At 46.3% G+C, this 27,398-nt stretch overlaps 1 protein-coding gene and 1 non-coding gene across 6 annotated transcripts in view; one reads left to right on the forward strand and one right to left on the reverse strand.

Moving 5' to 3' along the window:
* Positions 1 to 2,228: 2,228 nt before the first annotated feature.
* Positions 2,229 to 2,338, reverse strand: LOC127043419 (U6 spliceosomal RNA). The gene has a single exon (XR_007772264.1). It is a non-coding gene; the product is annotated as a U6 spliceosomal RNA (small nuclear RNA).
* A 19,156-nt stretch (positions 2,339 to 21,494) lies between these two features.
* PLXNA4 (plexin A4) overlaps positions 21,495 to 27,398 on the forward strand; it is a 703,772-nt gene continuing 697,868 nt past the window's right edge. For 4 of the 5 annotated variants that reach the window (XR_007772140.1, XM_050936769.1, XM_050936771.1 and 1 more), the window contains exon 1: positions 21,495 to 21,669. The gene's annotated coding sequence lies outside the window, so the exon portion shown is untranslated. Of the gene's footprint in view, positions 21,670 to 22,643; positions 22,679 to 27,398 lie in introns of those variants that run through there. The other variant, XM_050936770.1, reaches the window with a different exon arrangement.

Here is a 27,398-nt window from a genome sequence, read left to right on the forward strand (position 1 = left end):
GGCCGGCCGGTGTAATTACCACTGCCTGTACTTGTTCTGAATGTGGATCCTAATTAGATATAAGTGGCAAAGAAATAAGCTATAAATGCTGATGTGAGCTGCTGCTGAAGAAATATACCCTGGAATAAAAGAAATTGGGGTCATCACCTGACTATGCTTATTTAATGCAAGTTGTTGATTGACTTGTGTTTACATGAGTGGTCACAGCTCCTGCCTCCATAGGAGGTTTCTATCTTCCTGTCAGCAGACTGGCTGAAATGAATCGATTCATTGGCTTTAATTGCCTGGAGTAACTGTGGGTCCCTCAGCAGTGGCAGGCAGCAGCCGTGATAGTAATCCCACTTTGTACTGATGTGCCTCTTTGCTCACAATGGGAGGATCTCCATGGACTATGTGAAGGTGGGGAGGTAGAATCATGCCCATTTCGCAGCTGCAGAAACTGAGGCACACTGAGGCTAAAGGGCCCATTCCCACTCCTACTGAAGGTAATGTGAATTGTGCCATTGATTTAAATAGGTACAGGGCCTAAATAAGGAGGAAGGCTGATATGGTGATTAAGGCACTGGATTGGCACTCACAAGACATAGGTTCAATTCCTGGCTCTGGCATAAACTCCCTGTGTGGCCTTGAATGGGAAACTGAATCTCACCATTTGAGGTTACCATACCTAAGCATCCCATCTGTAAAACAGGGATGATAATAATACTTCTGTTTCCCCACTCACTGTCTTGTAAGCTAGGGAGTGTCTCTTATATTGTATGTATTTGCAGCACTTCACACAATGGGGATCTAATCTTGGTTTGGGCCTCTAGCTGCTGCTACCAACATTAAATAATAAGAAGTGATTTGCCAAGTCACAAACAGCATCATTGGCAGAGTCTAAAGGAGCAGCCAGCTCTCCTGACTCTCCATCCCCTGCTTTAACCATTAGACAATGCTGCCCCCGCCCTTAATTTGAACAAAGTACTGTGAAGGAAAAACCCCTCACAAATGGGAAAATGAGGATTTAACCCCTCTCATGCCAGTCCCTCTCTGAACTCCCTACAGAGTTTGTTCTGACACATACACAGTGCCTTGAGAACAGATTATCATTTGGTCATTATGTGTATGAACCACATTGACATTGTCTTAATCATTTAGAACATAAGATCCTTGGGATAAGGACCATGTCTTACTTTTCACTGAGGCCCCTAATGCTGCTCAATAAATCCTAATAAAAATACTTATGGCCAAGGACTTAACTTTCATTGGAAGCGGTAATTCAGCAATACCCTTTAACTCCCTAGATAAGCTTTTACCAATCAGTTAAACTACTAAATACCTCAGTGTGAGTTATCCTGCCTCTTTGTTTTACAGAATTAACCCGTGGAACTCTCTGCCACAGGATATAACTGACATGACAACGTAACGACAGAACACACAACACCTGTCTTGAAAACTGCCTAATCCCCACTCATTCTTCTTAAGGTAAGGTTGCTGCCTTGTAGGACCTTTTTCCTAGCATGCTTTTCAGGGGGCTGGCACTTTAAATTGTGCAAGGCAGCTGCAGCTTTAAAGCAGCCATTTGGTAACTGTTGTATCTTCATCTCCTCTAGCTGATAAGTGCTCTTAACTCCTGTTACGTTTTCCCCTTTTTATTCCTGCGGAGATGGCACATTCCCACCAAGGCCAAAAGCTCTGTAAGATTATGTGTATTTATAGGGCAAATGGGAGCATTCATGGTGGGTCCAGTGGTTTAATCCAGTATGGCCATGGGCAAATACCTAATTCACCACAGCCCCTCCCTTGCTCCAGAATTCAAACCAGACCTTTTGGGAAGTTCCAGGTTTGTTTAAATCACTTCCTCCGTCTTTGCCAATGACAGAAATTCCAGAGTACGGTGAGAGGGGCTGTTCTCTTGATACGTTTCTCCTGACTCTGTAGGCCTGAGAGGACCAATTCTCCTCTCCTTTATGCAGCTCTAACTCTAGTGAGGTCAATATGGGACAGCGCCTCAGCTGGTGTAAACCATCATCGCTCCATTGACTACAATGGACATGCCAACTGCAGATCTCTGGCCCATTGGATTTATACCTGGAGAAAACTGAGCTCAAAGGTTTTGAGAAACAGCTTTACTCTAGGGTAGGGGGCCAAACATTTTGATGGCTCATACCACTGTCAGGCCTTCAAGGCCCTGATCCTATGAGGCAGACCTTGTAGCAAGGAAGGATTACCCAGTGGTTAGGGCACTAGGCTAGGAACGCTTCACAAATTTGCATGTCATCCTTGCGCAGGGGCCATGCTAATCTTCTCTGTATCGTTCCAATTTTAGTATATGAGCTGCGGACTTGAGAGACTCAGGTTCAGTTCCCTGGTCTATGACCGTTCTCATGGCAACCAGGATTGTTGGTCATCTTGTTATCCCCTGTCTCCAGCCTGAGAGAGATTTGCATTTGCTTAACTGGGTGTCAGCTCCCTAATTCTGGGAGCCTGTTAGCCCATCAAATACTCTCCTCTGCCCTATACCAGCCCTGTCTTTGCCTTGCAGGTTAACAATAGGAGCACTTTAATCGCTCCCCTGTGATATCCAGCTCCTGACAATGGCTAGCCACAAAAATCCCATTTGCTCTGCTCCAAAGCAGCAGTGTGACTTGGTTTACTAGTTTTACCTTAAACCACCGCTCCTGGAAACTGCACCGCACCTGTGAGCAATTACAATCAAACAGAAGTGGGTTTATTTAAGAAAGAATGGAGAGTTAACTAGAACTGAGAGAGAGTAGTGGAAACAAATGGTTACACTGCAAAACAAAATCATAGAACATGAATCTGAGTCCACATTTATCCATAGTCACCTTTCCTATTTGATAAAGTAGGCCCCCGTCTACCCCTCCCCCCGCCAATTCAGTCTGTTGCAGAGCTGGCTGGTTTCACAGAAACCAGGATCCATTTTTTCATTGGAGCATCCCTGCTCCCCAAGGTGTCCCCTCAGTGAAAGACCACCTCATGCCTTCCCTCTTTCTCTGTTATCCTGAGACAGTCTTTTGCCTTTATTCCTGTTCTTTTTTTTACTTCCAAGAGGTTTTGACTGTTTGCAGTTGTGTCTGATGTTTTTTCCTTTGTAAGTCTTGGGATGGGGCGAGACTAGACAACTGAGCCTTGTCTGCATGACTGACTAAACAGGGCGGGGTGACAACTCTCTCCTGCTTGAATGGGCCACCACTGCAACACATTATTCCAGGATGACTAAGGCCAAGTCTACACACAAAAGTTACATCAATCCAGCGGAGTCACTTAGAGGTATGAAAAACCCACACCCCTAGGTGAGGGACGTAGTTATGCCGACCGTAACCCTCTCCCCATGTAGACAGCACTATGTTGGCAGGAGAGCTTTGCCTGCAGTCACATAACTGCCAACATAGCTACCGCCTCTCGTGGAGGTGGAGTTATTAAGCCGACAGGAGAGCTCTCTCCCATTGGCTTAGAGCGTCTTCACCAGGCGTGCTACAGGGGTGCAACTGCAAATCTGTAGTGTAGACCTACCCCTAGTTAAGCAGACTTAACCCCCCGTGAAGTCATCGGTCAGTTTAGCTACTGCCTCTCGGGAAGGTGGATTAACTACGCTGATGGGAAAATCCCTCCTGTCTCTGTAGTGAGTGTCTACACTAAAGGGTTGCTGCAGCAGCAGCTGTGCCGCAGTAGAATTTCAAGTGTAGACAAGCCCTAACTTTTACTCCAAGTCCATAAAGTGTACTGTCAGTATAGTTCTATTATTCCTTAAATATTGCCCAGACACACATCTTGCAAGGATTATGACTCTTTACAAGTTATGAGCTTTCTGGAGATACCTCCCCTGCTACTTTTTATGGATAAATATCCTGCAAGACATGTGTTTGGTGTAGTGAGTTTGTCAGGTGCGAGACCAAAGTTGTTTGCAAAGAACTGGACCCTTTTCAAAGGATCCTCTGTATCGCATGCTCTGCCAAAACTTCCCGTGTGACCTTGGGCAAGTCACTTGGTTTCTCTGTGCTTCAGCTTCCCATCTGTACGATGGAGATATTAGCTTTTCCCTACCTTATACAGGGTGTTGTGAGGATAAATATAAGAAAGGCTGAGAAGTGCTTTGATAGCTACTGATGTAGCTATATGAAAGCCCAGTGTAATTACTCATCCTATGACTCCAGCTGCTTATACAACCCTCATTACCACAGTATCTAAGCATATCATAGTCCTTTATGGATTTTATCCTTCCCCATGAAGTATTCTCTCCATATTACAGATGGAGCATGGAGGTTTCTGTTAGAGCTAGGAATTGAACCTGGGTCTCTGGATTTCCAGACCAGGGCTCTACCCACTAAATAATACTTCTCATGGCCTTTCAATAGGCAGCTTTTTTCTCAGGCTCACCTCATATGGATGTTGCTCCACGCCTCTGATCATTGTCATTACTCATTGCTGGATGACGTTTCTACTTAAACTGTTTGGATTGCAAGCTCTTTGGGGCAGGGACTGTCTCTTCCTATGGGGCTTCAGAGGTGCAGGGGTCAACCCATGTGGATCAGCTGGCAGGAATGAGGCCTCAATAGGGAAGAGAGACTCAGCCAACATAATAAGGAATGAATAGCTTTTTCGGTGACAAAAAAGTCTGCTGATCTGTTATAGATATGGTTTATATACTGCACAAATGAAGAGTCAGAGAATGCTCGCTACACCCAGCCATGAACATTGCACAGTGCAGCATTCATAAGTTTGAAAGTCTTAAAAAAATATTGATTTTATAATTAAAACTCTCTACCGTACATAAAGTTAAAAGCCATGCATGTATATACACATCACAAAAAGCAAACATCTAGATTTAACGCGGCGTAAATGTACTAATCACCAACTGTTTAATATAGATCAGTAGCACATAAAAAATAGATGGGATGGAAATTATTATTTGTATTACAGTAGCTCTAGGGGTCACAATCAAGATTAGGGTCCCATAGCATGAGGCAGTCTATGTGCACAGTGAGAGACAGCCCCTGATACAAAGAGCTATCGGGCTAAGTAGACAAGACAGATAATGAGTGGGAGGGGCAACAGAGAGATGGAGGGACTTGCCCAGGGTCACACAGCAGGTCAGTGGCAGAGTTGAGACCAGAAACTGGGTTGTCCTGACTCCCAGCCTAATGCCCTGTCTTTGGACTTCATAACTATAACCAAATACTGGCCAGTGTGCTGATCTGTGCAGGTGCAGTGGTTTGTCTGTGCAAAACTCATGGCAGGGCTGGGGCCTAGCAGCCTGTGTATTGTGTTCAGCCAGCCACATCATCCCAGTTTCTAAATATCAGCGCCTACAGTACGCAGGTGCAGTGGGTATAACGCTGGTCTTACCAGCACTAGATCAAGAGTAACTCCACTGAAGCCAATGGAATGAGGCTAGTATAACGTTGGGTTGGGATCAGAATCATGCCCTGTTGCTTGAGGTATTCTGCTGGACTGAGTCAGGAGATTTAGGGAGTGTTTGAGCACTCAATGGATTTATACAATCACATCTCTTCCCCATTGCAGCTCATCAACCTGGAATCTTAGGCCTAGGCTCTAAAAGCTCATAGTAAGAGTAGGTTCTCATCTTATTTTAGTTAGTCCAGCCACTAGAGAGGGACACACAACACACGCTGAGCCGGTGGGTTATATTTACTCCATCCTACCTTGCAAATCACTTTCACTCTTCACACCTACCTTTCTGCTCATCTTGGCTCAAGCCTCCTCTTTGTTCCTTCATCCTGTCATTGCTTGGGCCTTTTTCTCCACTGCTGTTGTCTGGAACAGCCTCCCTGGATCTCTCTGCCCCATCAGTTCCATCTCATCTCTAACTTTACCTTGAACGTCCCCTTTCTCTCATGCCCTATGCCTCTTAATTGCTCTCTCCTTATGGTTTTAATCATCTATCTCCCCCCACACAGCCGAGAAGTTTGAGGTTTCATAAGACATCAAGCTCTTTTCAAGCTGTTTTGCCTGTGACCTCCTCCCTCCTGAAAATACCATGAGATTTGCTGTTCTCATGAGATTTCAGCTGCATCCGAACTGGAACTGGAAAACAGGTCCCTTTTGGTTTGTAAATAGAAATCAAAGAGGTTCTGAGTTTGCTCCATTACTTTATGAGGGAAATCTAATTTAAAAACCGTGAGCTGGGGACTAAAATAAGGAAACAGGCAGCAGCCTGAAACCTGGCTTTTTGCCCAAGCCAAAACAGAAGAAGAACCTTGTAACAGGGTGGCTTGCCCCAGGATTTCCAAAAAGGCTGGAGAACCTGGGGTTAAGCCAACTTGATTACAGAATGAGCTCCGCCTGAAGGGAATCTGGCAGTTCCCCATAAAGAGCCAGGCTTATGGGGTGATATGGGGCAGCTAGGGAAAGAGCTGGATAGAAGCTAAGAGCAGGGAGGGATCCTAACCAAGCAGAGACGTTGAAGAGAGTTTGCCAGGCAAGGAGGCCTGGGAGAGGCTGTGACTAAACAGGGGAAAAACTGGGTGACCCAGAAGGAAAGCAAGAGCCTTGAGGGTAGGAAGTGGCCCAGGGGGACCTGGGAAGGGGTGGACTGAAGATTGTGAGCTGCATGGAGGTCTGAGTTATCTGATGGAGAAATCATCGCAGTGTCAGAGTGACTATCGGCAGGGGGTGCTAGCCCAGCCAGAGAGTGGTAATGCCTAATGGTGAGGAGACTCCTTTACAGCCTCCAAAGTTCTCAGTTCAGCATATAAGTGGTACTGCAATCAGCAGTCCTTTCTGTGACTCTGGAATCCAGCTCAGGTCTTTGAGACACCTTGAAAGGTGACACAATGCAGCACAAGCTGTTTAGTTAGTCTGGGAGCTAGAGCTAACCACAGAGTCTGGCTGTCTAGCAGCCTCAATAATAATTAACACTAGTGTTTTTCATCTGTAGATCTCAAAGTGCTTTGCAAAGGAGGTCAATCTCACTATCCCTATTTTACAGATGGGGGGGGGGGGCGGAAATGAGGAACATAACGATGAAATGACATGCCCAAGGTCACTCAGCCAGCCTAAATCCTGTCCAGTTTATATTCATTGCCAAGTGGGTTCTAAATTTGTTTAAACTGTGCTATCTGAGACTCCATCCCAGAATGCTTTAATAGTCACCAGGCCATGGATCTGATTTGTTTTGGTTCTGCTCTGGACTCTGTGTAGGAACTGAAGTAGGGAGAGCGGGGTGACTTGATCAGTTTTATAGCTCCTGGGATTTTGGAGCTGGCTTGGGAGCCTGCCTAGCCAGTGATCTCCAGGCTGCTGTCACTCTGGTCTAGTCTATAGGAGAAAGCGGTATTGGATTAGTTAATTTGGTGCAATCACATTTGTGTGGAATCTTGCATGTTGATGTGAGTGCCATTACTGATTGAACTTACTTTAGTAAGCAATCGACTTGACCTCACTTGATAGGCACTGCTAAACTGAAACAAAGGTGGACACGCAAAAGAACTGAGCGAACTAAACCAGCACAGCTTTGTTGTGTGGCTGAGGCCTTGCTCTCAGCTGCCATAGGCCCCCAAAGGGACTTTCTCAGCAGTCAAGGATAGCCAGAGAGCAGCTGTGCCTCCAACACATTGCTGCATCTGGGAAGAAGGGGGGTTAGAGTATATAAATGTACAAACTCATAAGTGTACATTGAGGAGCAAAGAACATCGGCCATGATTACAGGATGCGAGACTCTATCCTGGGCAGCAGTGACTCTGAAAAAGACTTGGGGCTCTGAAAAAGACTTGGTGGATAATCAGCTGAAGATGAGCTTCCAGTGTGAAGCTGTAGCCAAAAGAGCTAATGCGATCCTGGGATGCATAAACTGGGGAATCTCATGTAGGAGTAGAGAGATTATTTTGTCTCCCTATTTGGCAATGGTCCAACCATAGCTGTTCTGGTACCTGCAACTCAGGAAGGATGCGATAAATTGGAGAAGGTTCAGAGAGGAGCCACAAAAATTAAGGGGTGATGTGATTACAGTCTGTATGTATCTGAGGGGGACACATTTAAAAAATGAGTCTTTCAGTCTAGTAGAGACATGTATACAATCCAATGGCTGGAAGTTGAAGCAAAACAGATTCAGACTGGACATAAGGCATACATTTTAATAGTGAGATTAACTGGCCATTGGCACTATTAACCAAGAGTCATGGTGGATTCTCTATAATCGACAACTTTAAAATCAAGAGTGGATGTTTTTCTGAAAGACGTACTGTAGGCTGCCTAGGCATGGTTTTGGGTAAGTTGTCTAGCCTGTGCTCTACAGGTGGTCAGACTAGATCACAATGGTTCCTTCTGGCCTGGGAATCTGTGAACCTGATACCCCAGCTCTGTATCACCTGGGGACGGCTCACGTGTTGGGGGAATTCCCCAGTAACCAGATCTATGGGCTCTGCAGCAATGATTTCACACCACTCTGTTCTGCACTCTACCCTAGACTTTCTGCTGTCGGAATAACTTTCTCTCAGAGTACAAAAAGATTTGAGACACAATTTGTTCTCCTCTTTTGGCAGTACCCCTTGAAGAGTCTTGGAGAGTTTAACAAGAAAGCAGCTAGGACATAGTGGGCTAATTTCACCTAGACGGCTCGGAATAGGCTGATTTATTATTGCAGGATCTTAAAGCTGCAGTAAAAAGTTGGCATTTATTTCCCCTCTTCTATCCCACCTCACTGCCTATGCTTGAGGAAGCGCTGTGATCTCAGGGCTAGCAGATGCAGTGGGGCTTAATGCTATTCCGTTCACCCAAGCAGCCAACCATAAATGCATTTTTCAGAAGGAAAGACAACTCCCATAACTTTTAAATTAAAATTTAAAAGCCCTTAATTACAGAGGCATAAATCACTGGGAGGCCTTTAAATCTTCATAATCTTTTATGGCCCGGCATGTATCATTTCCAATTGCATCCTCGTTGACAGGGGACAACAAGCCCTGGGCAGTAACAACCATGCTTCCTAAGAGGGACTGTGAACAGTTCTTCTGTTCTCCAACGGGATGAGCAGTGATGACACGCCATAGGCAGGCATTTCATTTGGTTTTAAGTTGGACAGTCCTGCTTTTGTCTGACTTGTTCCCTGTCCAGAGTGATATAAACCAGATGTGGTTTTGTCTGGTAACCCACATGGCATGGAGGATGGGGCCATTTTGAAGTTCACACTGTGCTAGTGCAGGGGGCAGGGCAGTCTGTTCTTCAAAATGGTGTCCTCCCTGCAGTGTGACTTTGTATGCACTGTGTGTGCAGAGTCATGCCAGTGGAAATGGGCCCAAGCCATTCCTGGAAGTACTGGAATGCCTAGTATTCATTAGTAACTACTGTAACACACAGGTTGGGGTGAGTAAGTGGTGTTGGGACTGCTCTCATTTCAATTCATTGGCAGGACAAGCTAAAGGGTGAGGTCTGTCTTCACACAAACTGTTCCATGTGGTACCAACCACCAAGAGTGGATGCAGTTATACCAGTATAAAGGTGGCTACGCTGGTATAGCTCATTCCTGTATGGGCAGGGGAGTAAGCCATGAGAGCTGGCTAGAAAATGTTGAGTTTGGGGGGAAATATTGGAATCCAAAATATTTCTACTCACATTTGCTTCACGGGAGCAATGGTTTGGGTGCCTCATACTCCCATACTCCTGCATAGGCCAGGCTCCTGGTTGGACCATGGGTTCCATGATGCACCCTGGTCTCTTCTGATGGTGAGGAAGAAGCAGATCCTAAAGGTATCTCTCAGGGTGGGAATATCACCCACCCAGAATAGAGTTACATACTGTGCTTGGAGGCTGACCGCTGTCTGTTCCTGATCTGGTGGCAGGTTGCTCTGTAGCGTGGTGCCATGTCTCTCCTTTCTCCCAGGGTCAGGCACAGATTTTCCTCATTGCTTTTGGATGTAATATCTCTTACAGTGCCAGATAATCTGAGGAAATCTTTCTCGTACATCCTCGTATTTGGAAGATTGGACCAGTGAAAGAAGTGATTGCTTGAAACCCTGACTTCCCAAACTGGCCCTACCACTCATGGGTTAATAGCCCCCCACACCCCACCGTCCCCTGCAGGGAAAACATGCCAGCAGATAAGAGATGCGATCATTGTTTATAGTGCATAGTGCCTACCGTAATGGCTCTCTGATTTATTATTATTAATCAATCATTACAATAATGATGTGTTAGTGCTGCTTGGGTGAATTTTTACTTTGGCATTTTACTTTGACATTTCAATGTACGTCAAGGGGAGCCCTCACTTACAATGAGGAGCCTTTTGGTGTGGAGTTTAAAGCCAAAACCTAAATACTCTAAAAGTCTTGTCTTGCTTGGACCACTAAAAACTAGTGACTTCTACTTATCCCCTGGAGACAATATCCTTCCATCTCCTCTTGTCTCCTTCCCCTCCCCCATTGAAATAGGGTCTAATTCCTTCTTGTCCCACATGGAGTATGGTAACTGTATGTGTAGCCCTCCTATGGGAATACCAGGATTACACTTACCTGCACCTTGTCTCTTTACAGATTGAAGGTCTGCTAAGGGGATTAAAGGGGAGCAGGGAGTGGCTGCAGCAGCAGAGTTTGGTATGCTCTGGAAAATCTCTGCAGCAGGGGAGCTTGCACCAGCTGGGTGTGATATTTTTGGATACTAAGTAGTGAAACTCCAGTTTTAAAACGGTTCCTGGTCTGGGAATGTAAATGCATTCAGGTCACGAGTGAATGTCCTTGGTGAATGGCAGTGACTGTCTTCCACCACCAGCTATTGACTCAATAAATACAATGGGCCAGATCAAGTGGGTATAAATCTATCTCCAGTAGAGCAAGGCTGTATTACAGCAGCTGAGGATCTGGCCCAATATATACTGTCAACTCCCAAAGCTTATAAAGATAAACATGTACAAAATTGTGTTAAAACCCAATGTATTTAGATTGTAATCTCTTTGCAGGGGGGCAAGTTCCCTGTTTCCATTCCTTTCTGTAGTATACCTAGCACACAGATGGGGCTATATTACGTTAGTACAAAAGGGAAGTGACTTGTCCAAGGTGTCCCAGTGAGTTCATGGCAGAACCCAGTCCGGTGCCCAATGTATTGGACCATGCAACATGGCTGTGTGCCATTTTGACAGCTAAAGTGCTGCACGGGGCCTTCCGCTGGCTATCCACACCAAAGTGAATTTTACCTCAGAGCCTCAAAATGTGCTAAGGGCTCTGGCTACTTGCAAATGGGGAGAAGGGCCAAATTCATCAGAATTTATTCATGACTAACTGGTTCAGCTGGTTGAAATGAGAGTGTCCTTTTAATTGTCTCAGCCATACAAAAATGAAGCTTTCCACATAACGGCTTCCTAAGTAACTGTCAGTCTACTGTACAAACCGCTACTAGAGTTGGCTTTTGATTGGCCGATTGTATCACCCACTGCTTGACTTTATTTTCGCTTATTAAAATTGATCCTAAATAAATTTGATATGCCCCAAATTATCTCCCTTAAATTAATTCGAAGGCAATTTGTCTCCTACTAGATTTGCTGCCATGTTAAATCTTCCAGTGCAAACACAAGTTTGTTGGGTCACTCTAATTAATTTGATTTCACATTTCCACCCCCCCCTTCCCCGTTATATTGAATTATTTGGAAATAAGAGATAATGCCAACAAAATAATATGCAGTGACAGGACCATGGTTTGCTTCTTTGGAAGAAGGAAAACGGTGAGGTGGTTTATTTTTGATTAAATGCCTCAGCTTTGCCTTGGCATTTATCTTTCAGTGGCAGTCCCTGATCAGACACAGTGCATAATTCCATTAACATTATCTCTCTATTCATTTGAGAGGGGCTTCAGTGGGGCTTCCTATATATAAAGGGCTACAACATGCACAGCAAGCTTATTTCTTTTGCAGCTTTTATTCCTTTGGCAGGTTTATTCCTTCATCGGGAACTTGTATAAAAGCAGTTAAAGGGATGGGGGTGGGGCTGTTGTCAAGTCATGAGATGAGACATTAACTGAGTTTAAAGGGACAGCATTATTTTATTTGTCTATGGTAGTGTCTAGAGAGGCAGCAAATGAGATTTGTACAGCAGGCAGCACAACGGGAACCAGTCGCATAGTTAGAGACAGTCCCTGCCCCAAAGAGCTTGTAATCCAAACAGTTTAAATAGAAATGTCGTCCAGCGATGGGTAGTGACAATGATCAGAGATGTGGAGAGACTTCCATATGAGGTGAGCCTGAGGAAAAAATCTGACTGTTTGTTTAGAGGGGGCATGAATCAGAAGGGATTCAAGGAAGGTATACAATATAATGAATGGCCTAGAGAAGGTAAACTGAGCACTCCTACTTTCTTGTCCTCAAAATACAAGATCAAGGAATCTTCCGATCAATCTGGAAGGTGACCAATTTAAAACTGATTAAAGGACATACTTTTTTTAACATGGCCTAATTAGCTTGTGCAGCTTGCTTCCAGAAAGTGTTATTGAGGCAAAGATCTTAGCAGGGTTCAAAAAAGGAGTGGGCATTTTATATGGATAACCATATCCACTTGAATAAAATAAGGTTCCAGGGTCTATGCTAACCACTAACTGCATGGGCTGATGAGACTTCTATAGATGTCAACTATGGGGTGTCTTGCACCTTCCTCTGAAGTGTCTAGTCCTGAGACAGGATCATGGACTAGACAGATCACTGCTCTGCTCTAACCATTTCTATGCACCTAGATGCATAAGGAGTTCAACTTCCTGCTCTAGATGATGTGACACCAACTCTTACAGGGAAGGCCCAGTACTGCAAAGGGGTCAAAGACCTTCCATATTCACTCCAAAAATGGTCCATTTTCATAGCAGAATAACCCTCCTGGTGCTGAAGCTAAAGTAGTAACACCTTAGTGTAGGTGTTACACATATACAAAGCAGGGCAGAGGGCTGTCCTAGTGTGCACAGCATCTGTACTGCTTTAACTGCAGGACCTAGTATAAATGCATATTTGTTTTTATTTGTAAGCACTGAGTAATGGGAAGGATCGATCGCCTAAGCCCCTCTACACTGAGATAAAGAGGATATTCCCTTTGAAAATGGGCAACTTTAATGGACGGTTACGTAAAAGGATTTAAACGCATTCTTCTAACTGTAAATAAAGGCTACAGTGGGGTCTGTCCATTGATTCTTTAACAAGTTCTATTGTTCATCAGGGAAATGGATTTCACTTCCCCTTCCTGTTTCTTTCTTCACTAACCCCTTTCTTTTCTGTTCTTTCTCCTTCTGTCCTTTTTAGTCTGATACCATGGTGATGAGGATGGTATGCAAATATAGGCGTTCTTTGTCTGCTTGTATCTCGCCCCCTATGAAATCACACCCCTCTCTTTCCATGCCTGGTTGTACCACCTACTATTACCAAAAATCATGAGTTAGAACCCCCAGGATCAGGAGTGATTGCTACAGAGCGGTCTGAGTATCAGCCACCAGAGAGCCTGGGGATGTACTTGGGCATTTAGTTCAGGCTGCCGCAGCTTTGCTGCAATCGCTACCCAGGGCCGGCTCCAGGCACCAGCGCAGCAAGCAGATGCTTGGGGTGGCCAACGGAGAGAGGTGACATGTCTGGCTCTTTGGTGGCTCCCTCAGTCCCTCTCGGAGGGAAGGACCTGCTGCCGAAGAATGAAAAAGCCAATTGCGGCTCCCCTCCACCCCCTCTGCCACCCTTGGGGCATTAAAAATGCTGGAGCTGGCCCTGTCGCTACCCAAGCTAGCGCGGATATGTCTACATTGGTTGCTATCAGAGCTCTAATAGCAGTGACTAGCCCAGAGTAGTGCCCTAACCACTGCACTATCCTTTCTTCACAGTGCCTGGTCTCCTTCCAGATAAATATTTTCCTACATCCCTCCGAGTCCTAATCCCATCCAATTCCAGGACAGATTCTGCCTGAGCCCATCATCCTATTTACCAACCTCTTTAGCTTTCCTCTCTGGAGTTTCCCATTTTTGCCTTTTCCCTGTGTCCTCATCACTCACTCGTGCTTTCAGGCCCCTCTGCTTTCCAGCCTGTATTGCTCTTTACTGCAGTGCCTTCTGTGGCTCTCTAGCTCTGCACCAGGTTTCAGAGTAGCAGCCGTGTTAGTCTGTATCCGCAAAAAGAACAGGAGTCCTTGTGGCACCTTAGAGACTAACAAATTTATTTGAGCATAAGCTTTTGTGGGCTACAGCCCACTTCATCGGATGCATGCAGTGGAAAATACAATAGGAAGATAGATATATATATACACAGAGAACATGAAACAATGGGTGTTACCATACACACTCTAACGAGCTATTAAGGTAATAGCTCACCTTAACTGATCACTCTCGTTAGTGTGTGTGTATGTATGTGTATATATATATAAAATATACATACATCTTCCTAATGTATTTTCCACGGCATGCTTCTGATGAAGTGGGCTGTAGCCCATGAAAGCTTATGCTCAAATAAATGTGTTAGTCTCTAAGGTTCCACAAGGACTCCTGTTCTTCTAGCTCTGTACCAGTTACTCTGCCTCACCCCTCCATGCTGAACATCCCAGGTCCTTATCTCCCTGCATTATTCTCCCACCTCCCTTGCTCGATATTGATTGTTCTTCCTATTTGTATTGTCCTCCATAATGAAAAGGCAATGAATTTGTCCTCCTTGTATTCTGTCATTCCACCTGCCTGCTTCCGTATCATGTCCCCTTGGCCTGTTTCCTGCAGTTTGAAACATCTTCTCTCTCATGTCCTCTTAATTCCACAGTGCCGGGCTATGCTTTATACACTCCTTATCATTGTCCTCGCTGGTCCCCTGGATCTCATTTCACCCATCCTTCCTCCAGCTGCCACTTTGCTGTTTGGACGCATGAGAGCCAGGGTCTGACTAGAATGGCCCACAAACATTTGAAGTGGGGGGGAAGAGGAATAGTTCAGTGGGGTTCTGAAGACAGGCAGCTTTTCAGGGACCCAAAGGGAGAGGAAGGAGAGCCTCGATGGTTGGAAAGTGTTTGCAAGATAAGGTGAAGGGGTTGGTAACTGTCTGTCGAGCACTACCTTGGTAGCATACCCTAGGGCTAGGCGGCGCTAGCAAAATGGGAACGAATGTCTTATCTGCTGATCCCCTCTGGGAAGAAGCAAGACCAGATCCTTCTTCTCAACCCACCATATGGGACAAGAGGGGAGAAAAAAAGATCCAGAGCCGTTCACCTTGTGGTTGAGCGCCACATCACCACCTTCTCGGTGTTGGTCCCAGGCTATTAGAGAGTCAAGGTGGGTAAGGTAACACATTTTATTGCACTAGCTTGGTGTCTTTCTGTTGTGTTTCACCAATATCAGTGGGTCCAATAAAAGAGATTATCTTGCTATTATCTCTCTAGAGAAGAGAGAGATTGGAGTGTTGGGGGGGTGGGATGGGGAGTGGGGGGCAGGGGGCGTGGAAGATTGAGAGACTGAACAGCCTAAAAGTGTTTTTAGACCTAAGGGGTTAGCAACTAGGAGATGGGAGAGGGGGGAGAATAAGGCCGAATAATCAGGAACAGCTTCCTGCCAGTGAGAGCTGTTTGACTGGGGAACAGTCTCCCAGGGGAAGTGATGAAAGCCCCATTGCTTGAGTTGAAAACTAGACTGGATAACACAGCAGCGTACATACTGTAGGAAAGAGTCCTGGACTGCTGAGGGTAGAAAGAGGGAGGACTCTCTAAACTATTAGGTCTCTCTGACCTCTAATGATCTGATTTCTGACCATCTCCTTCCTGCCTGTTGCCCAATTTTCTCACAGGGACAATGAGAAATGACTCCTAGGCACCTGCAAAAACTGAAGAAGACAAGCCTGGTAGGCAACACATTTAGTACATGAATAGTCCAGCTGCTTGGCAGTGTCCAGAAGGGAAACATTTTAATGGGTGGGCACTGATTGACCAGTGTGTCTCATTGTGTAAATGGATTTCCAGCCTGGTGTTTCATATACGCATCTGCAAATGTTAAGCTGTGCACTACTTATCTGCTGCCTCACAGAGGAAAAAATTTGCAGAAGGGGAGAAACTGTGGCACAGTGGAGTTAAGTGACTTGCCTGAGGTCAGGTAGCCAGTCAGTGGCAGAGAAATGAATGGAACCCAGGCATCCTTCCTTCTGCTGGATTGCTAGGCCAAGCTCATCTTTGCTCTAGATGATCCAGTCCTATCATGTTCCACTGCATGCCTAGTTATAGCCTAGCAGCAAGAGCATATGACACTGTGTGTGTGTGGTGGGGGGTGCTTTTTGGACCCCATACAAGTGTGGTAAAAAGAGAGACACGGGTGCTTTCCAGATACTCTTTGGGGCTCTTTCCTTCCCTGTCACTTGAGTGTTTGTACCTAGATTCTCCTCCAGAAGCAGGCACTCGACTATGTTGCTGACAGAATCCTGTTCTTCCCACGTTTCCCCCCTCCCTTTCTCCATCCTCCTCTTCATTGCCAGCTGTTTGTGTTCCTTTCCAGCCATTCTGTCTTTTCTTTTTTTTCCTTGTGTGCCCATACTGGAGGCTGATAAAACTGCAGAACAAATGAGCAGCTTTCTGAATCTTGTGGAGCTGGGGGGAAAAAACACCCCAACCCCCATCTGGCGTTAGGGACAAGATTGTACATCCCTAGAAGGTAGATCTGGAAAAGGCCTATTGGGTTATTCTAATTTTAAGTCTCTCAAGCGAAGATGAAGGGACAAGACTTCTTGCTTTTCACATATACTTCTCACCTCCTTTTTCCTGGCAACAACCGAGGGCATCTATTCTGTGCAGTCGGCTGGTTTGGTCTCTTCTAGTCTCAGCCAATCCAGAGAGCGATAGTTGGGTTCCATTTGTCCCAGGAGTGTAAGGAATGACCATGCTAAGCACTGGACCAGCTTTAAAACCAATTGTAATGAAATTTTTATACTCCAACAGCACGATGAAGACTTCCTTTGTCAGAGACAAAAATGGTGACAGTTCAATAGAGGAGGCCAATTTTGTTTTGGGTGTTGGCTGAGCTGGTGAAGTTGTTTAAGCTTCAAACATCTGAAGCGGGTGAGGGGGAGAATCAGGATTCTGAAGCGGGTGGTCTTCTGCGAGCCGAGCCGAGCTGCATCACCATCCTGAGTTCTCATCGTTTCACTGTGGCATTTAGTGTACAGAAAATTAAATTAATAGTTTTTGATTGAGGGTGCTCCTTCAGGATGCTGGAGCAATAGGAGGTGTCATGCTAGGATAACCCAGGCCTGGGGCAGCTTTGTGAGACACTAAGCGAAATGAGGGCCATAAGGGAGCTGAGAAGTGGCATTATCCCAGCCACATGCATGCCCTAGAGTGCGTCTGGGTGCAATTACACACTGTCAGGAAAACCCCCACCCAGGCTGTCTTGCCTGTCTTGTGGTTGTTTTTTTTTTTTTAAATACACTCCTTGGTGTGGTCTGTGGTTTCCAGAGCTGCTGAAATTTCGAGCCCCCTGCAGGTGGCGCTATAATTTAGGTTTTTAACTCTGATTCAGCCCAAGCTAAAAAATCCTCAAGCAGCAACAGCTGATTTATTGAGCAAGAATATCTGGCTTTTATCAACTTAAATACAAGGTTGGTTTACAGACCTGTAAAATGGTAGGAGGAGAACAACTTGTGAGGGTTCCCCCCCCCCTTTTATGCTTTTTTTAATTGGCTTCTATGCACTGTAGTTAGGGACAATTGAGACTTACAGGAAAAAAATACCCTAGAAAAAATGTTTTTCTGCTTAGAAGCCTTGGATGTTGTCATAAATGCTCCCTGTATGTGGTTGGATAACAAGGGACAAAATGAAAGGATGTGTATGCTGTGAGCTATACACCCAGTCACCATCAGGGAAGAAATTTCCAACCGTTTAAATGGGCAGTGTGTCAACTGCATCAAAATCTAGGACATTATTAGCAAAGGGATGCTAAACAGGATGTTTTTGAATGGGGAGCAAGGGGGAAATTAGGCATTGCAGGTTGATTGCATGGAAACAGCTCTGATCTGCTAAGCTCTCTCCACCCTAATGCACAATGAGGCTTCAATTCTGATCGGTGCACATTGGGGGAAAAAATAACCTCAACTATAGATACAATATGATGGGGGGGGGGGCTAATTTAGCTACAACAAATCGGAAAAAGATCTTGGAGTCATCATGGATAGTTCTCTGACGAAGTCCATGCAGTGTGCAGAGGCAGTCAAAAAAGCAAACAGGATGTTAGGAATCATTAAAAGGGGGATAGAGAATGAGACAGAGAATATATTATTGCCCTTATATAAATCGATGGTACGTCCACATCTTGAATACTGCGTACAGATGTGGTCTCCTCACCTCCAAAAAGATATTCTGGTATTAGAAAAGGTTTAGAGAAGGGCAACTAAATTGATTAGGGGTTTGGAATGGATCCCATGTGAGGAGAGATTAAAGAGGCTAGGACTCTTCAGCTTGGAAAAGAGAACACTAAGGGGGGATATGATAGAGGTCTATAAAATCATGAGTGATGTGGAGAAAGTAGATAACTTTTCCTTATTTACTTATTCCCATAATACAAGAACTAGGGGTCACTAAATGAAATTAATAGGCAGCAGGTTTAAAACAAATAAAAGGAAGTTCTTCACACAGCCCACAGTCAACTTGTGGAACTCCTTGCCTGAGGAAGTTGTGAAGGGTAGGACTATAACAGCATTTAAAAGAGAACTGTATAAATTCATGGAGGTTAAGTCCATTAATGGCTATTAGCCAGGATGGGTAAGGAATTGTGTCTCTAGACTCTGTTTGTCAGAGGGTGGAGATGGATGGCAGGAGAGAGATCACTTGATCATTACCTGTTAGGTTCACTCCCTCTGGAGTACCTGGCATTGGCCACTGTTGGTAGACAGGATACTAGGCTAGATGGACCTTTGGTCTGACCCAGTACGGCCACTCTTATGTTCTAAGTATTTTCCACTCCTCTGAAAGTTGTGGGTGCTCAGCAACTCTCAGGATGAGGGTCTTTGCATCTGCACAGCACCGGTTGGCTCCTGCTGTCATTAAAGTCAATAGCAAAAATAAATAAATCTGGATTACAGTTCTCCAGATCTGGGTAATATGTCCTGGGGCTCTTTTACTGCAGCTATTCATAGGGTCAGAAGAGGCCATATGGGTTATCCAGTCTTGACCCCTTTCTACCCCCACAGCTTTGTGCATGAAAGAGCCTATAAATAAAGTCTCATTTGTCACTCATCCTTATGGAATCCAGAGATATGAGCAATATATTGACTTGAGCCATTGTTTTAAGACATAGAAAGAATCACATTGATTCGTCTACCTCCTCAGATTAAAACAAAAAATCGGTTAATCTACATCATCTGTTTTAGGGATAGCTGAGTTTTAAAGGCAGAACTGACTTTCCCAGTGATTTTCATATGTATTATTAAACGGAAGTGCAGGTAAGAATGGGCATTAAATAATACTGTACTATTCACAATAGCAGTGATCTGCAGAGGTTATTCACCTGCCATTGTATCTTGCAGATTTGTCTTGCTCTTCCCATGTCATTTGGCTGTGTTATTACTCTTCAGGCTTCACATGGCATTCATTTCTCTGAATGAAAACAAATGATTCCTTGCAAGACGCAAGAGATAAAGAATAATAAATACATTTTCTGCACCACCTTAAAAAAATAAAGGTTTTGAATCCCCATCCATCAGGAAATGTAAACCAGGGCTCAGGCAACCCACATGAATATACACACCCTAGGGAGATAAAATTTGTTTCAAGGAAAACATAATATTGTTTTTAAAAAAATGTACTGGTGCAAAAGGGAAAGGAAATAGATTTCTGCCCAGTGTTGTACTGTGAGCATTTAAAGGTGAAATACAGACTATTAAAAACTTGATAGTTGTTTGTATTGTGGCATCACCTCAAGGCCTTGATCAGGCCCACCTTGTGCGAGGTGCTGTACACACACCTAGTGAGACACAGTCCTGGTCCCTAAGAGGTCACAAAAATACCTGTTATTTTTGTAAATAACTAACATGCCTGCTACTCTGAAATCTATTAGTTTTGTATTATGGTAGAGTTTAGAGCTGCCAAGTAGGAATTTGGGGGGAAGGGAGGGCATTGGGCTGAGTTCTGCACAAACACGGACAGTCCTGCAGATGCGGGATTGGTACCTAGATTGCCCCCTGCTGGAGGCTGTACATGGCACGTGTGTATAGCGCTGCACATGCAGTGCTGTGCACTTCTCTTCTCTTTCTGACTTGGACATTTGTCAAGTGTACATCACCGTAGCATCTGTTCTGTTGATCTTATACTGAATTGAGAGACAGACCTGTTGCTCTGGCTGCCACTAATTCCTTAAATGCAACGCTCCCCCCGCGCTGCTGCAGACAGAGTCTGTGCCCTCTTGAGTTGCACAGGGCTCGCCCTTTACCTGGCAAGAGGAGGTGCGATTGGGGGGGAGGGAGATTTTTAAGTCTCACGTGCCTGATCTGGAAGTTGTGGAGGAGGCTAAGCCGAGCAAAGATTGATTAATAGGCGCGGATAAAATAAGGCTGAGCTTTGCCCCTTCCCCTTGGCTGCCTGCGGTGAAAGGAAGAAGCAGGCGGTAGAACAGCCGTTCTAGGATGTCCAGCCTTCAGCCAGGCGGCGGGAGCGACCGCCTGTGCTTTCCCCAGCCCCTCGCTACCCTGGTCGGATCCTGCCCGGTGTGCAGAAGGGCGCACAAGGCAGGGAGGGGGGGCAGCGTGTGAGGGGTTTTTTTGAGCGGGGGGGGCAGCATGTGTGTTCGCTGCCTTGAGCCCTTGTCTCCCCTTCCCACCCCCCGGCAATGAAATTTCACAATTAGCCCAATCAGGTTGGAGATCCTAGGTGTCACTAGTGAGTATAGAATAGAAGGGGGGGGCGGGGGCACAGTAAAATCAAGGCAGCCGGAGTTGCAGCTTGGCAGCGCTTCAGTGCACGCGCCGTCGCGAGCCAGAGGCAGCAGCGAGCCGCGGAGAGTTTGGTGGCAGCCGAGCTCCAGCAAACTTTGAGCGAAGCTGCCGCGGGAGGGGTGGAGGGAAGCGAGCCCGGGGCCCCTCCAGCACCCGCCGCGCCTTGGGGGGGCCGGACGCAGGAGCAAGGCGCCAGGAGCGCTGCAAAGCGGGATTGGGGAGGGTGGTTTTTGGTGCCAACACCCCCCTACCACGTTGCTACAGGATCGGCCTTGGCTGTTTGGGCTGGAGGGGGGGCGCTTGTGTGTGTCTAAAGACTGAGCCACCCCCTCTCCCCAGCCACCATTGGAGAGCGAGCCAGCGCCAGCGGGAGCAAGGCTGGCGAGACAGCCGCAGTGTGCGCCCTCCCAGGCGGGCACAGAGCAGCGGGGGCAGCCGCGGAGCCGAGAGGGGAGCCGGGCATGGCTGAGTGAAGAAGCCCCGGGTCGCCTCCTCCAGCCCCGGGGGAAGGGGCGGAGAGGTGCCGCTCCGGACTGCAGCCCACCCCGCGCGCTCAGCGCCAGCCCCCCTGTGCTGATTTGGGGGCGAAGGGAGGGAGGGGGGAATTTTGGGGGGGAAGAGGGGCTGGCTGGCGGGGCATTTCGTCTTGGACGTTGGAGGAAGGAGCTGCCCGGCGCGGGGACGGGCTCTGGGCGCTGCAGCCGTGGAGTATTGGGGGATCGGAGACACATTTCCAGAGACACCATCTGCAGTGTCAATGCGGCGCCTGCACTGAAGACCGGGGGAGGGGGGGAGAAGGAAAAAAAAAGCAGCTTTCCCAGGTAAGGAGCCAGCCAGCCAGCGTCCCCGATCTGCGCCAGCCCGGGGGGCGGGGGCGTAGGGGCAGGTAGAGACCCTACCTTCCCTGCCACACCTGGGCGCTTGGCCGGGTGGGGGGAATCCCTGATGCTATAAACCAAGGGGGAGGGATTCCTTAACCGCCACCCCCAGAGCCGGCACCCTCCCCCTCCAAAAAGGGTGGGTGGGTGTGTTAAAATGAAATCCGCATGGATGCCGAGATTCAGTCCAGATCGGCTTCTTAAAACGAGCCACGACTCCGGAGAGAGAGAGAGCGGGAGGGAGGGAGGTTGCTGCATGGGCGATTTGTGTGCGAGGAGCGGATGCTGGTCCTTAGATCCAGATGTCGATCTAGTCTCGTCAGCATCTGCCTGCCTGCGCCGTTCGAAAAGCCAGAGCCAGCGACTTGTTAGCAGGCAAGTTTCAGTGAGGTGTCTGGGGTGGGGGGTGAGTGTGTGTATTTGCCGTCGCCACTTGATTTGCCCCTTCTGCCTGCCTGCAGCTTTCCCGGGAGGTCCCTTGCTCCGATTCTCAGCCGAGGGAATGGGGGATCCCGCCCCCCACATCCGGCAGCTTCTAGTGGGGCAAGAGGCTGCCAGGATGGGCTTTGGGAGCGTTCCTCCCTGATCGGCCCTTGGAAAGGGATGGGGGTTGCCAGATCCTAGCCCACCACCCAGTCTCGACGTCCCCCCCCCGCCCCAAATTTCATAAGCTCCCCGTTTGTTGAACTTTTCTGGAAGAAACAGACACACTCCAGCTGCTGCTTCTGCAGTAGTTTTTCCTCTTCCTTTCCCCTTCCCCTCCAGCCTCCACTGCAAAATCAGCGCTGGGGTGATAAAGTTTCCCCAGCAGATTCCCCTGTGAGAGCCAGAGACTGAAGTTATTCTGGTTTGCCTGCCAGAAGTAGAGGCAAATGATGCTTTCTCTTTAAAAAAAAACCAACAAAAAACACCTGTGTGGAAAATGCTAAAGAGATTAGAGAACATGGTCTGGGTGAGAGACTTTATATTGGGGTTTTTGAGGGCCTCAAAATTGGGGTGTGTGTCTTTATAGATAGATAGATGTATTCCTCTGTATGTGTACATAGGAAAATGTGTAACCTGAAATCAGTCAGACGTGACAGGCTTTATTATTGGGGCTGTTGAACTCAGAGTAAAGCCTGGAGTGTGTGTTTGTGGATCCATTGTAAAGCAAAAGCCATCCAATTTGACAGAAGATGCTTTGCCTGGGCAAACCACTGTGATCTCTCTCTCCCTTAGTTCCCATATACTGTATTTTCAAACTTCTTCTTTACTTGACAAGGTTGGTTGCAGACCCTGTTTCCCTGGGAGAATAATAGTTTCCTGGGGGAGTGTGTGTGTATGTGAGAGAGAGAGAGAGAGAAACAGCCCTTTTGCTTGATTGAAGGGGGGAAAAACACTCACCTCCGATTGGCAATATCTAGGGAAAGAGAAAACAGTTTCTTTTCCACAAGCTGTTGGTGAGGTTTTTTTAATATATCTAAATCTAGCCTGCGCAGTTAGTTCTGGTAAATCTCTTTGTGCCTCTGTGTACTGCAACTGAAACCTGAATATTGATGCTCCTCATTTATCAGACACATGCCCCTAAATTATGTAGACAGGGAAAAGTGATCTAAACGCTGAGCGGCACATGGTTTTGATAGAAATATAATACTCCAGCAGCAGATGAGGTCTTCCCAGCTAAACCCAGGCTTGCAAAGCCTCATCAGTTTGAATATTGTTTAGCTTTATGGTATGTGTGTATATATAAAGAGTGAGAAACCTCCCCATATACCATCACCCACTTCCCTTCTAGGATTTTATGAAGTTATTGCTTTAGGGGGGAGGAAACACTCTCTCCTATAAATGTCATCTTTATTCATATGAAGAGGTGGTCATGCAAAATATGGGGCTGTATTTTTTGTTTTTAAATATAAAGGGCAACCTGGAATCTGCACTAAACTGGTTTCTAGTACAACATTCAGGCATTAATTAGCATCTATGCAAAAAGCTTGGTGTAATGCACTGGAGTTCCATGGCTTCCCTCTGCCCCAAGGAACATGTGATTTGTTACTCAAGTTAGCTAGGTGGTGGATGGGAGTGAACTGCTGCACAGGTAGGGGCGTGTGTGTGTGTGTGTGTGTGTGTGTTTGTGTTTTGAAAAAGAGGTTGGATCTGTGTGTGGCAGGTGCACAGCTGTGACTGCTAGAGGTTGCTATCCTTCCAGGGAAACCATGAAAAAGGTTCCAGGGCATTTTACAGCCAACTCAATACCTTCTACTCCCCCACCCTCTGAAGGACTTATCTTGAGCATGCACCAGCACTCCACAAATATTTTAGAAGGCATAAAGCATGTTAACTTATTCTCAATCTGTCCTCAGTTTCACCCGGGTGTTTATAAAAGCTACTTAAATCTGTGAATGCAGAGAACCAGTGGAGCATGGGGTTGCTTGCTTTTGCCTTTTTTGTGATTTTTAATTACAGTGTGTGCCTCTCAGTGCGAGATTAGGTGCTTTCTCTCTCTCTCTCTCTCTCTCTCCCCCCCCCCCCCTTCAGCCACAGTCTGAAGGCTTCAGGGCTCAGAGAAACATGTAGGCTATCAATTTGTCTAGTTTTTTTTTTGGGGGGGGAGGGAGCTCGTATTAAGCATGCTCTTTATAAGAGATGGGCTTCAAACAGTGCAACAGATGTGCTTTATGTAGCTATGTCTGTTTTTCTTACATGTTCAGATTGAAACATACAAAAAAAAATCCTAAAGGATAAGATTTTTCTTCCCAACCTGAATATATTCAATGTGGGGACACCTTTAAAATAAGTGTTTCCTTTTAGTTAGATCTCATTTTAAAAAAACAGCCCCCAGCCTTTCACAAGAATCTACCATTGAGTCCTGTCTTAAATTTGTGGCAGTCGGAAAAATCAATGGGATGCAAACTTCATGCAGCGGCGTGATTTAGGTGTGGCTTACATCAAAGATGGGCATTTAAAAATACTTCCTTATGATAAATCCCGGTGCTGTTTGGGAGTCTTTGCTGGATAATTGTAGCTGCCTTCCAGGCACAAAAGACAGTTGAGTCCATTCAGCTTGCAATCCAGCTCTTGGCTACTATGGTGATGAGGGCTGTAGAAAATCCTTCCCTAGACAGAGTTTCTCCCTTGAGAAAGAAAATACTCACACCTTCCCCATCCAACTACCTCCAGTCCCCTCTGTGTACATGGAGTGTTTGGCGCTGGGTTTGGTTTGCTCTGAGGGGCTTAGCAAACTTTGAGGCAAACCAAAGTGATCCAGGCGCACCAGCACTGAGGACGAGGCTCCCAAGTGAACCTTTGCCACTGACTTATAGTAGGTCTTTTTTTTTTTAAATGACTCACAATTGAGTTAAGGACCTGGATTTCGAAGTCTCTGGCTTTGTTGGGCTGGGTCATTAGTCCTCTAATTTCACATCCACTGGCTGAACTGAGAGCCAGGAGTCTGGAGTTCTGTTGTCACCTCTACCACTGCCTCCCCCTTTGGCCTTAATGAGCCACTTTGCCTCTCTGTACCTCAGTTTCCCCATCTGTATATGGGTACAATAATGACTACCTACTTCCCAGCGGGTGTTGCGAGGGTTAATTAATTTTTTCAAGCACTCTGAGATCCTCAGAGGAAAGGCATGTGAGTCGGAAGTATTATTGCAGTTCAGGCTTAGTTGGGGTTAATGCTGATTTGGAATTCATTTCCTGTTTGGAAGGAAAATTGAAAAGCAAAATCTGAGACTCCTCGTGTTTGTGAGCTAGCATGCCACTACTGTGTGTTGTGACAGTATTAACAGGGGAGCCTTTTCAGTTCTGGGGTCAACAGTGCCATGCTTTGTGGATTAGCATTTCAACACCATCCTAGTCTTAACATTGTAAAGAGACAGTGCTTTATTTTATCATCTAGTCTAGGTATTTACATGGCCTGCAACGTTGTTGCATCTGAGCAGCTGACAATCATTAATGGAGCTCATTGTCTCTGCACTCTGGGAAGTAGGGATTTATTATCCATGTCTTATATATGGAGGAATAGAGGTCCAGGGTAGATTAGGTGACTCTCCCAAAGTCATAAAGGGTCTGTAGTTGTGCTGGGATTTGAACCCAGGTCTCTCAAGTGCCATTCTAGGATCTTATCCACTATAGCAGTGGCCAAATTTACTGACCCTCTGAGTGGAGAGCCAGGCTGTGTTGGCTGGGATTGGATGCTTCAGCCCTGGCAGGCACCTCTTGTGAGGCAGAAGTCCCCAGACCCCACCTCCCTGCAGGGCTGAAGCCCTAAGCCCCACCACCCTGCTGCAGGGCAGAAGCCCTGACCTTCTTCCCCTTGCCTCCACAGTCTGGTTGTGAGAGGGACGGGAGGGGTGCTCGGTAAGCTGCACTTTAACTGTAAAACAGCCACATGTGGCTCGCGAACTGCAGTTTGGCCATCCCTGCATTAGACCATCTTTTTGCTTGCAAGTGTAGTCTTGGGTGGGGTTGTCATCCTGAACGCCTCAAAGGGTATGTTACTGACTGAGCAGCTTGCTAATGGTGACACTCTCTGTAGCAAGAACTGGGTAAAGGCCCAATCCCAGCGCCTGCCTTTCTGTGTTTTTGAAGGGCTTTTTCTTTCTTGTATTGTTTTCCAAATAGATTGTAACTCCTCCCAACGACAGTCACGGAGGCTTCCCACCCTCAGCCAGGAGGTCTGACCAATGAATTAGTCTGTGTGCGCAAAGTGCTGGCTGTTGAAGTGCTGGGCATTGGATGAGGAGGGTAGCTGTGTTTCAAGCACATTCGCTCATGAGAATTTGGGGTTCTCTCTGCTTTTCCCACAAGCTGCTCAAGCGAAGAAAACTTGTGGTGCTTGTCTTTCAGAGATCTTGGAGCCCTTGAAAAAGCATAATTATCCCCATTCTACAGATGGGGAAACTGAGGCACGATTGGTTCGGCCCAACTCTCGTGAACTCAAAGGCGTCTTTCCACCAACTGTAATAGAAGTTAATTTGGAACCTAATAGCTAGCCCAAGGTCTTAAGCAGTGAGTCTGTATCAAGATCCAGCTCTTACTCCCAGTCCCTGTGCTTTAATCACCATGAGAGTGGGACTATTCAGGATGAAATACTTGCAAAATCCCAAAGACAACTCAAACGTGTTGAAATTCAAGTGGCACCGGAATGCCTTAAAACGAGGAAGGCCTGGCCTGGTAGTTAAAGCACGGGGCTGGGTTGTCAGGAAGTATGTGTAATTGTTCTAGACCTGCCACTCACATGCTGGGCCACTTTGCTGAGTCAGCTCCCCCCGTGCCTCAGTTTCTCCTCTTTAAATTTGGGGTGCTAGTCTTTACAACAGCCTGGGAAGTGTGGATTGTAAAGCATGTGGATTGCGGGCACTACAGAAATGCTAAGTATTACTGTGATGATGAAAGCCTATTGTAGTAGCTCTCTTCAGATAAAAGCGGCCTTTTCTCTTTATTTTTTTGCCTGGTACTACTGGAGCTATGTAGCTGTCTTTTTTCCCCTTAATTAGTGTTTCTGCTGTTCTAACTTGGTGCATTCTTTGCTCTTTGGCATCCTTCGTAACATAAACAAAACCTGCCCAGCTAAGAGGACCTAAACACTGAAAATGTTCCAGCTGAGCATTTACTATAGCCACGAGCATGACTATGGTGCCATAATGCAGACATGCTTGTTCACAGAATTCGTATAAAGCCCCCCATGGGCC

The sequence above is a fragment of the Gopherus flavomarginatus genome, chromosome 1, assembly GCF_025201925.1.
Source record: "Gopherus flavomarginatus isolate rGopFla2 chromosome 1, rGopFla2.mat.asm, whole genome shotgun sequence".
Taxonomy (NCBI): domain Eukaryota; kingdom Metazoa; phylum Chordata; order Testudines; family Testudinidae; genus Gopherus; species Gopherus flavomarginatus.